This window comes from Dasypus novemcinctus, chromosome 18 (genome assembly GCF_030445035.2).
Source record: "Dasypus novemcinctus isolate mDasNov1 chromosome 18, mDasNov1.1.hap2, whole genome shotgun sequence".
Taxonomy (NCBI): Eukaryota; Metazoa; Chordata; class Mammalia; order Cingulata; family Dasypodidae; genus Dasypus; species Dasypus novemcinctus.
This window is the reverse complement of record NC_080690.1, coordinates 81,741,657-81,753,585: the sequence shown is the minus strand read 5'-3', so window position 1 is coordinate 81,753,585 and position 11,929 is coordinate 81,741,657. Positions and strand designations below refer to the sequence as shown.

The 11,929-nt window shown below is 43.4% G+C and overlaps 1 long non-coding RNA gene and 1 other non-coding gene across 2 annotated transcripts in view; both read right to left on the bottom strand.

The window, feature by feature from the left end:
* The window catches only part of LOC131274411 (uncharacterized), a 38,347-nt gene that overhangs the window by 2,336 nt on the left and 24,082 nt on the right, over positions 1 to 11,929 (bottom strand). The window lies entirely within an intron of this gene.
* Positions 11,181 to 11,313, bottom strand: LOC111758717 (U11 spliceosomal RNA). Its single transcript, XR_002792897.2, has one exon. It is a non-coding gene; the product is annotated as a U11 spliceosomal RNA (small nuclear RNA).

Below are 11,929 nucleotides of genomic sequence, written 5' to 3'. Positions count from 1 at the left end.
CCCAGGATGTGCATCTGTGAAGATGCTCTCCCCACTTCCATGCTCTTAGAAAGAGCTGTCCTCGCTAGTGGGACCTGAGCCTAATGACATTCGACCCTCACATGTCAGGCAACTGCATGGCCGGTTCCCACATGGCCAGGTCCTGGGCCTCTCCCTGAAGCAGGAGCTGCCCAGGGCTGCACACTCTTGGTGCCAGGTGTCTGCTCCTGCAGAAGGTGGAAAAGAAGGAAGGTCACCACGTGGACCAGAGGAGGCCACGGAGACAGGGCCTGGAGCAGCGTGGAGTCTTGGGGTAAGCGCCAGCCCAGCATCTCTGGCCTCTGTCCCAGCTCTGGTACCACAGGGTATCTCGTCTGCCTGCAGCAGCGGCACGTGGAGCTGCGTTGTCGGGAAGCTTCCGTCCGAGGAGGGCTGGGAGGACGTGGAACCCACCTGCACCAAACTGCCAGCGCGGCGCAGTGCAGCCCGACCAGGGATCCCGCGGGGAAGCTCCTCCACTTCTATTCAGGGTCTTCTCTCCCCACGAGCACGCAGACCCCACAACGCAGGTTCCTGGGGGTGGCCGTGGTCTGGATGGCTCTGAAACCCCCAAACAGCCACAGACCGTTTCCCAGGAAAGGCCCCGGTTTCTAGGATTCCTTCCAGGGGCAAAGACAGCGTGGACCAGCTGAGACAGAGGCCGGTTTACATGAACATTTACCCCAAGCTCGACTCAGGGATGGGACAATCAACCAGTGGGGTCAGCGGGACCCCAGGCCCTGCCCGCAGGGTCTGCGCAGAGCTGCCTTTTAGGACTAAGCACATCAATTTCTCCCTGACGTTTACACCCGCGTCCTGCCCCAGACTGTCCTCCTTGGAGCTCTTCACTTACTCGGCAGTTAATGAAGATTTCCGAACCCCAGCTATGCTTTCTGTTCAATGTTTCCTTGGGCACCAAACTCAGGTCTAAACTCCAGAAACGATCCACAGTGCGTGTCTCAGCACTGGTGCTTGGCCAGCAAGCAGCTTATCGGGTCTAGACCTTGCTTTTATCCTGAGTATAATAACAGTAAATTCAAGGTATCCTTGTCTAAGGCCTCCCCGCCTAAATACCTGCCTCCTCAACCCTTGACCCTGGCCCTTTGCTGTGTCCAACGTCCTGTGCCCAGGCTCGGGACAGGCTCCCACACCAGCAGATGCCCGCAGCCTCACGCCACCACCAGCCATTCATGCCCTCACAGACAGGCCAGGGGCCCCGAGGCCACAGTGGGAGGCTGGAGCAACCCCAGGCCCCAGCCCCCACCCTCCGCTGGCCCGGGGGAAACACACAGAAACACACTCTCAGAAAGCAGGTCTACGTGTGACCAGACAAAGGGATTGAAAGCATCAGTCGCTACAGTGATGGGACATAGGTTTTTCAATTATTTACTGTGATCACTTCCATTTTTCAATTTATTTTCATCAATAAAATGTTACTGTTTTATGTCCAAAGGCAAAACAATGTTCTCTGAAGGCTAAAGAAAGGGGAAGCAGCACATATTCACTTACCACAATTGCTACTTTAAAATGAGTATCCTCTGGATGCTTCCTAAAGAAAATGAGAGGGCAGGGGATGTACCTGAGGAGGCGTTTCTGCGCTCTGGCTCCTTTGCTCCCCCAGGGCTCCCAGCCCCCGAGACCCTAATGTGCAGGTGGGTGAAGGCAGGAGCCCTGCTGCCCACCTCTCACCACGAAGGACAGACCGAGCTTTACTCTGGCAGTTCTGCCCACATCAGGAGGCTTAGGAACACAAGAGACCCCGGGCACCCCCGCCTGTCCCGCCCACACATGCCTCCCCTGAGAGTGCATTTCCCTAAGTAGCCTGAGTGCACAGACCCCCAAGAAGGGCTTGGAGGAAACTGGACAGCTGCCCCCTGAAAGGGTGTCCCTGCTCAGCTACGTGTCCTGGTCATCTTCATTTCCCTGCTCTCTGCCCTCTGCTCCTCAAACTTGAGAGTGCACCAGAGTCACCTGGAGGGCGAGGTCCACTCCCGGGGGCCCACCCCGGAGCTCCGGGTCAGTGGGCCTGGAGTGGGGCCTGGGAAGCTGCATCTCTGACTCTTCCAGGAGATGCAGGGGGCAGAGGCCATGGGGGTGGGGCCATGATTTGCAAATGACCCACCAGCCTGAGGAGTTGTTATTCTCAATTTGCCTGAGGGTCATGAGCTCTGACTCCTAAGATGCCCTGTCCCTGAAGCTCGAGAGTCAGCCCCATGGGAGACTCCCACCCCATGGGGCCAGGCCATCCTTCTGCAGGGAAGGTGCCCTGGCAGGACAGTGGTGGGGCCCACCTGGCTGCCAGGCCACCCCCAGGCTTGGAGGGTGCCTTCCACCCAGGCTCAGGGACTGTCATGGTCTTGAATGTAAGAAACGAAGATTAGTTTAGTTTTCACATAAAGGAAGAAAATATTGATTAATGTAACCTGGCAGCCTACTGCCTCAGTCTCCCACTTCCAGGTTAAACAAAGGAAACCAGCTTAAGCCACTCCTATAGGCAGTAAAAAAGATGCCCAAGAAAGAGCTACCAATTGAACACTAAATTCCATTCCTTATTTGACAAAGGGGAGCAGGTAAAAACTAAAATGGTTGGAATGTGATGGCGGAAGCAGTTAATCACAAACTTTTGTGCCAGAAAGTTAGATCTTCTCAGATCGGCTGTAACTTCTGAAGTATCCAATCTTTGGAGAAACAGAGGAAGGGCTTGCATGCTAGGCTTAGGGGTATAAATTGTGTCATTTTTATTTGTTTGGTGCGCCAGCCACGTTTTCTGATTGTGCGCCCCTTCTTGCAAGATTGAGAATAAATTCTTTTCTTCTCCACAATTGGATGAGCCTTATTTCCTTCCAGAAGAAGATTTATTTCTAACAGCTTTGGGGGCTTACCCGGGATTCTGAGGCTTCAGAGAGCGGACCCCTGCGTTGGATGACAGGGAGGCACACCCAGCTGTTTATGCGGTCTTGGACTCCACTGGTGGGGGCCTCACCTCTGGCAGCCAGGAGGCCTGAGAACAGACACTAGATCTGCTGATTGTGGGTGAGAAAAAGGGAAGGGAAAATCTGCCTCTTGCTGACCAGGTGACTCCATGCATGGACCAAGGTAAGAACAAAGGCTATTAAGTATTACCTTGGCGGTCAGGAATTCTGATGAGTCTGAGGTTCCCTGTGTGTGCATGAGATGTGTGACATACAATGTGAAGTGAGTGCAGAGTCCCAATTTGCATTTCCCTTCTCCCGTGAGGTAAAGGGCCAGAGAGGGACAAAGCAAAAGATTCAAAAGAAAGATACCCAGACAAGATTCAGAATGGGAAATAGAGGCAGTCAGGCGACTGGGAAAAAGGGGAAGGGGTATCTGTTGGATCTCCCAGATACATTCCTCCAGATAGTCCACTAGGGAGGATGTTAAGCATCGGACTGATAGTGATGGTGTTGTAGAATTTAAGAGAAGTTCAATTATTTGAGTATAGAGAGGCCAGGACTCAGGAATGATTTTGAGAAGGAAAAATGGTTTATTGACGGCTGGCTGGACTCGGGAACTTCTGTTTGAATCCCGAGCCCCGAACAAGATTTTCAAATATCTTTTATACAGAGAGGAAAGGCCAAATGGTCCCTTTGTTTCAGTTCTCAATAGGCTTCAATTAGCATATATCTCTTCCACATCTTAGGTAAGCTTTTAGTATGGACTCCAGATATTCTAGATAAGCTTTTAGCATATTTACTTTTTGCATTTCCCCTAAATACTTAAAGTTTATAGCCCTTGCATTATTAAACTGTTTCCTGGGACTGGAGCCGCTGCCACTGTCCCTAAGGGCAGGACTGCAGCCTCTTACCGTTCCACACCCACAAGTCAAACAACTTAGTTATCTCTGAAGAGACAAAGAGCCTTCCACCCATGGCCCACATCATTCTCCCCCTTTTGCCAAAGTTTAACTTGCTAAGCTTTGGCATAATTATTGTTGGAGCTATGAGGTAGATGGCTGTTTGTTGTCTTGATTGATTATTTATCAGTCTTTAGTACAGCATCCAGGACTGTTTTTAGAAGTTTAGAACTTTTCATTCTGGACAGCAGAATCTTGGGCAGGGGCCTCCTGCAGTTATTCTGCTGCCACTGGCATTCACATGGATTTCCAGTCAGGTTCCAGATCCATCTATTACTTTTATTTTACTCTTAAAGAGTTTACACCTTTAATTTAAAAGGGGTGCTGAAGAGAGACGATCTCTTTTCTGTAACTGCTTCCTGCTGGCCATGGGCTGTAGTCATTGCCTAATAAGGTGTAAAACTCTTAATTTATTCTAACTGGAGGAAGATGGATCTGGCATTCTGTACGAAGTTGGATGAAGTTTTCATATGGTTAATAAGATGTTCACTCTGAAAGAAACAAACTTAATTAAAAATTTGGAATACCCGTTTTTAAAAGAGGATACATTGGATTACAGAGGTAGACAAGGTTAGATGCCTATAAAGATGGCACTCCTTAAAAGCTGGTGGAAACAGCATATATATTCTTTTTTAAGTTATCCATCTTTAGAGAGAAATTGCAGCAGACACTTAGCTTTGTCTGAAGACACATTCCAAGCTGTTTAATGATTGACACTCATTCACTCTGTCAGATGCTCCTGGTGAACTGGCACTCCTTGGGTAACTGGCTTCACTCAGGATTAGAACACTAATTTGGAAATACTCTTAGTTTTCACCTGTGGGAGTGATCAGAACTACAGAATAAAGATTTTTACACCTTGGTTTTCATTGTACAATTTCTAGCAATTTTGACTTGTTCAGTAGGTGACTCACCATCAGCAAGCAAGCCTCACCTTTGCTACATAGCAGAGTACAGCAGAATATAGAAGTTGACTGAGACTGGCTGAGACTGCCACCTTATTCTATAGACATGTTATTAACTGTTTAGAAAATGATTTTACCAGGAATTTAACATGTCTAATATACTTCTGCACTTGATCCAAAATAGAAAAGATAACATTACAATTATTAGGCATATATTTAGTACAGGATAAAAGTACAGCACTTAATATTAACTAATGTATTACTTAATGCATAAGGATTCAGAGTTGCAATTATTAGTTTTGAGTTTCAGGTTTGTAATACCTTACATGTTATCTCTCCATGAGAGCAGGCCATAATGCCAATTGTGTTTAAGTTTCACTTACAGTATCCTGGTATCATGGCTCCACTTAGCATGTTCTTCAACGCAGTGAGCAAGTTGCAGCATCCTTCATCTTAGAGAGATTTTCCAGTATTCCACTAGCCTGGTGCATAGTGCTCTCTGGCACTATGGAACAGTGCCAGTCTGGAGGCGATATCCATTGTACACTTGGCTGTACCGAGTCATTATTGGCTGCTGCAGGAGCTTGAAACTGCAATATAGTTTCCATCGACTTCAGGAGCAGAACCAGAGGCTGATATAGCACATATTTTAATTGAGGGGTCAGTGACCAGCCTAGCCAATAACTCACATGGAGAGGCCACCTGTAATGTATTCAAGGCCTGGTTTGAATGCACAAGAGTTTGACAATGTTAAAGTTTATTCCTTGTTTTTATATATATTTTAAACAACTTAATGCAACACATATATCAAATGACTGTTTACTTACACAATTTTACTATGGTACTTTACTTTAGTAAGAGGAAAAATATTATTTTTCATTGTTAGAATGAAAACAGAATATTTCGAATAGAATCAAGACAACTTTTTATTACCATTTACTTAAATGTGTACTTTGCAGTGGCCTTCAGACAGGTTTATTATCATGAAGTTATTTCTGCTACCAATACCAATCTAAGTTTTTTAGTTAACAATGACTTCTACAACTAGAACTATTTAAACATTTTCAGTTTGGAAGATGTTTTACAAACTCTTTATAATTGACTATAAGCACATTGACTAGCCACCTCATGTTTAAATAAACTTACTAAATTACAATTACCAATGAAAGAAATTCACTCTTTATTTAAGAGAGCATATCTACAATCTTTTTCCTTTAGCATAATTTCACTAATGTGAACTTACAATATTCATTACTCTAAAGATTTCGTACATAATGTTAATTTAGTTTATAAATTAACTATGGGAGATTACACTCAAGTTAAATAAAATTGAAACCATAATAGTTTATGCAAGGAATGTTCTCTTTTTCCCTTACAGGAAGCTAAAAATTTCTTTTCTTTAAGTTATGAAAATTATTAATTTAAAAGCATACTGACTACCAGGTTTTAAAACACATTACACAATTACTTAATTTTTTTTTTTAAATCATAACCCAGGAAAGATCTTTCCATAGTTTTTATGGACTTTCCTTTACTTACTGAAATTTGTTAATAGAGCCACTAATTACCTTTATTTTGTTGGAAAGAAATCTTCTGGAAGAAAATAAGTCTCACCAGATTGGAGAAGAAAATAATTTATTCTCAATCTTGCAAGAAGGGGTGCAGAGCCAGATATGGCTGGTGCCACGAACAAAGAAAAATGACACAGTTTATACCCCTAAGCCTAGCATGCAAGCTCTTCCTCTGTTTTTCCATAGATTGGATACTTCAGAAGTTACAGCTTATCTGAGATTTAACTTTCCCATGCAAAAGTTTGATTTAACTGCTTCTTCTATCACATTCCAACCATTTTAGTTTTCACCTGCTCCCCTTTGTCAAACAAGGAATAGAATTAAGTGCTGAAATGGCACCAACTTAGTTAGCTCCTTCTTGGGCATCCTTCCACCACCCATAGGACTGGCCTAAACTGGTCTCCTCCACTGCTGTCCAACCCGGGAGTGGGAGACTGAGGCAGCAGGCCACCAGGTCACATCAACATTTTTCTTATGTGAAAATTAACCTAATCTTTGTTTTTCCCTTTTTTTTTTTTTTTTTTTTTTTGCATTTTATGGCTGACAAAGGTTTAAACTGGGAAATTACCAGGCAAACTGATTCTTAATTCCCTAGCCTAGTAGATAGGTTTAATCTGCTATACCTAGTCTTGCCTTTAAAGCTCTTGCAAAGAGGAGGCCCTTTCCCAATTGTTTCTATAATCAGATTTCTATGACTTTTTCATCCTGCTTAGTTTAATTTGGGCTTTAAGAATATTTATAAATATAACTGCATATTTAACCTCAACAATTTGAGCAAATAGGCAGATATAAATAGTTTGAGACAAAAACATAACTTTAATTACTTTAAACTTCTAATCTTTACAAAACAAGTGTGACTGCAAACATTTCAAAGACTCTTGAAACTCTTCTTAATTTGCACTATGACCATGCAGTTTACCACAAGAATTTTCCTTCTTACTTAATGGACTGTAATAACCAAAATGTTCTCAATGCCTTAGCACCATTTTGTTTTAGAACTTTATATTTTACTTTGAAATTAGCAGAATTTTGGATAAGCAACAAGATTAATTTTGTATATATTTACTGAGGCTATTTGAAGCCTCAGGGAGACAGACTGCTTTCTCTCATGAATTGCCACTCTTAGGAACACTGACCGTCAAGGCAGGAGACTTCTCCCCCTCCACCCCCCTTTTTGATTTTGGAGATAATAAAACTCCAGTGGTCATTTAACCTTATTCCATCAGGCAGCCATTTATTTAGGTTACACTTGAATTCATGAGAGAAAGGGTTACTAATACCAGGAGAGGAGACAGTGATGTCCCAACTCTTCTCAATTATGAAATAACCATAGGCAAAGGCAAAGGGTGAGGTTAGCCTTGAAGTAACCATAAACAAAGGAAAGGTTAGTTTAGAATTTACACTTAAATAATAGTTTCAGGCTAAATTCACCCAGCTATAATTTCAGTTATTGTCTTTCCACTGTTTTGTAATATAAATGCATTTATAAATGATTTTAACTCTTAGTTACAGTTTTTATTAATTTTTTTAAAAACCTATTAATTTTATAACACCTTTAAATACCTTTCATTCAACTTATAACATATTAAATGAACTTAACCATTACTTTAATTTTGGAGGAGGAGCCTGACAAGTTAGAATGGAAGGAGGAGGAAGTAAGGGCCTTAGAGGGGCTCAAGCAGGCATTGGTGCAAGCCCCTGTTCTAGCCCTTCCCTCCTCGAGAAACCTTTCCATCTGTTTGTTACAGTAGATATGGGGACAGCCTTGGGAGTCCTGACCCAGATCTGGGGAGGCCAAAGGAAGCCTGTGGCCTTCCTTTCCAGAATCCTGGACCCTGTCTCCAGGGGATGGCCAGGGTGTGTTCAGGCTGTGGGCAACTGCTCTCTTAGTAGAAGAAAGCAGGAAACTGACCTTAGGAGGGGCCTTGGTTGTTAGCACCCCTCATCAGGTCAGGACTATTTTGTCTCAAAAAGCAGGAAGATGGTTAACAGATTTCTGAATTCTAAAATATGAGGCAATTCTAATGGAAAAAGATGATTTAATACTAACAATTGACCATAGTCTGAACCCAGCTTCTTTTTATTGGAAAGGTGCCAACCAAATAGAAACTCCTGAACGTTATTATTTAGACTTAATTGAATACCAAACCCAAGTCCGATCTGACCTAGGGGATCTTCACTTACATTCTGGGGAAAAATTGTTTATAGATGGGTCTTCTAGGGTCCTGGAAGGAAAAAGACATAATGGCTATGCTGTTGTTGGTGGACTAACTTGTGAGATGAAAGAAGCTGGCTGACTGCCCAATGATTGGTCAGCTCAAACTTGTGAGCTGTATGCATTAAATCAAGCCCTTAAATTGTTAGAGGAAAAAGATGGTACAGTCTACACAGATTCTAAATATGCCTTTGACGTGGTCCACATCTTTGGAAAAATTTGGGAAGAAAGGGAATTGATCAATAACAGAGGGAAGGAATTATTCCATGTGGAACTGGTAAAACAAGTGTTAGCCAGTCTGCTCTTACCAAGGGAAATATCTGTGGTACATATAAATGGGCATCAAAAGTGCACACTTTTGAAGCAAAAGGCAACAGATTGGCTGATGAGAAGGCCAAAGAGGCTTCCCTCTGTTCCCCTCTGGAACTAATGGCCCTGATACCCTCCATCCCCAAAGAAATTAGAGTCCCTGTATTCTCTGAAAAGGAAATAAAAGAACTAGAACAACTGAGGACAACCTTAGATAGCCAAGGGAAGTGGCTCCTCCCAGATGGCCAGCAGATGTTGAATAAGCAAATAATGAGGGAAGTACTAGCGGTTTTGCACGAAGGGAGTCACTGGAGAGTACAGGCCCTGTGTGACCTGGTCCTCAAGCATTTTGGGTGTATAGGTCTTTATACTATAGCCAAACAAATAAGTGAACAGTGCATAATCTGTCAGAAAGTTAATAAGAAAGTTTTAAGAAAGCAAGTGCCAGGGGTGAGGGAGCCTGAGCTCAGTCCATTCCAGAGCATTCAGGTTGATTATACTGAAATGCCCCTGTAGGTTGATTAAAATATGTTCTGGTTATTGTGGATCACCTGACAAGGTGGATAGAAGCATACCCTCTTGCTTCAGCTACAGCATCAGGAACTTCAAAAATTATCCTTGAACAAATCTTTCCCTGATGTGGGTTAGTAGAAAACATACATTCAGACAATGGTATTCACTTTACATCCAGAGTGTTGCAAGATATTATGCAGGGTCTAGGTATCACATAGAACTTCCATACACCCTGGCACCCACCATCCTCAGGGAAAGTGGAAAGAATGAACCAAGCCTTAAAAAAAACTCTCTAAGTTGGTCTTAGAAACCAAATTACCATGGGTTAAAGGTTTACCTATAGCACTGTTAAGAATCCGAACTGCCCCTAGAAGGGAACTGGGAATTTCTCTTTATGAAATGCTCTTTGGTCTGCCCTTCCCTGGGAAGTCTGGAGAACTCCCCTTCTTTGAGTCGAAGGATCTCTTTCTTCAAAATTATATACTGGCCCTGTCTTCTACTTTGTCATCCCTCAGACATCCAGACATCAGGGTTTGCTGGCTCAGACTCCACCTCTTAAATTTGCAGTCTACCAACACCAACCTGGCAGTTGGGGACTAAATCAAGTCATGGAAGAGTCTAAACTCCAATCGACCTGGGTAGGACATTATCAAGTCTTGCTGACAACTAAAACAGCAGTCTGAATGGCAGAAAAAGGCTGGACTCATTACACTTGAGTAAAGAGACCAGTACCTGAACCGGACGATAAGTACCCAACAAATTCATCTCAGTCTTGGAAAATAATTTCAGCCCTAGATCCCTTAAAGATTACACTGAAAAACAATAACTGGGGGTTGGGGGGGAAGAGGTTGAGCTGTGTAATGTCCTAATTAACAATGGCCCTAGTTCTATCAGAATACCAAAGGAGAAATTCAGATCTTAAGTTACGGGTGAAAATAATATTACTAAACATGATGTTTCAAACCCAAGAAGCAACTAGCTCCATCAAATTAGTTTTAAATGTGACTGAAGGTCTGGAGTCTCAGATGGTGCAGTTTGATGTCTGCCAAGTAACAGACTGGGAATTTAGAGCACCAGCGATGGCTGAGTGGGGAAAATAAATACCTATGCCCAGAGCCGGTGGGGAATGGTTACAGTCGAGCCCCTCCTTGCCCCTTCTGGGATGATGTATGGTAGACTACCCAGTATAGGGGATGTCCCATGAATATGGGATGGGTCTTACCAAGTTCAAGGCCATTAAAGGGTAAGATATCATTTTATAAATGTAATGCCCCACCAGACTGCAAAAGTCTTCAGTGAAATCCAGTAGTAATAACTATTAAGAAAGCAGACAAGTTAGAAACTGGGAGCAGTGGCAGGGACCAAGTGGTCGATAGAGTCTATGGAATGGGAGCAAATGTTACAGGTAAAGATCCTCTGGGGAGGTTCTGTATCTGAGTCCTTCCTCCCCCTGTAGATATGACATCAACAATGCCCTCTCCAGCCAACCCTTCAGAATACCACAAGAAAAGCCACCAAAGACCAATTCCCTAATTCAAAATTATCCCAAAGCAGTTAGGATACTTAAGGCAGAAGATTTAAATCAAACTATAGAAATAGAGACAGGATATGGGGACAAAAATGCCTGGGTAGAATGGATCAAATATACAGTCCAGAGTCTAAACAAAAGCAACTGTTATGCTTTTGCAACATGCCGGCCCACAGCTCACATTGTACCCTTTCCACTTGGTATGAAAAAGCATGAAAAGGAGTTGTTTTTTTTTTTTTTTTTGGGGGGGGGCGCCAGGACCAACGATCACCAGCTGCCCAGGCAACAAAAATTATGCTTCCGAAATCTCTTGATGTCGATTCCGCACGAAGAGCAAGCGAGGCGCCCTACGTGTGCCACTCACGACAGAAGCCCTTTTTTGAAAAGGAGTTTAAATGCATGTTACTCCTCCTTCAAAATGCTACTCATGGTGCAAATTGTAGTATGTTGTCCTCTCTCTTCTCACCGGTCAAAAGCAGAAACCTCAAGGCCATACCAGCCTCCCATCTGGGCCCAAGGAATCACTCCGCTTGTCTCTCTAGACAGGGGAAAGGATTCCAGGACCTTGGAACTCGTGTACACAAGTGTGGAATGTAAGCAGTGATCATACTGACAATTTCTCCAGTTTGGTCAGACCTCGAGCAGACCTGTGGTGCTACTGTGGAAAAGGTGTTCTCTGACCAATACTGCCTGAGAGGTAGGGTGGAACCTCTCCTCTGGTCCAATTGTCTATCCCATACACCTTGGCATTTGAAAAAAAAAGCAAGAGTATCATCCCAGGGAGGGAGAGAGAAAAGAAGTTTACTTGGTTCTTTTGATGAGCAGATCTATTTAGACAATATAAGAGTTCCCCAAGGAGTCCCCGATGAGTTTAAGGCTAGAAATCAGGTAGCAGCTGGGTTTGAGTCATTCTTATTCTGGTGGGTCACCATTAATAAAAATGTAGACTGGATTAATTATATCTATTATAATCAACAAAGATTTATTAATTACACC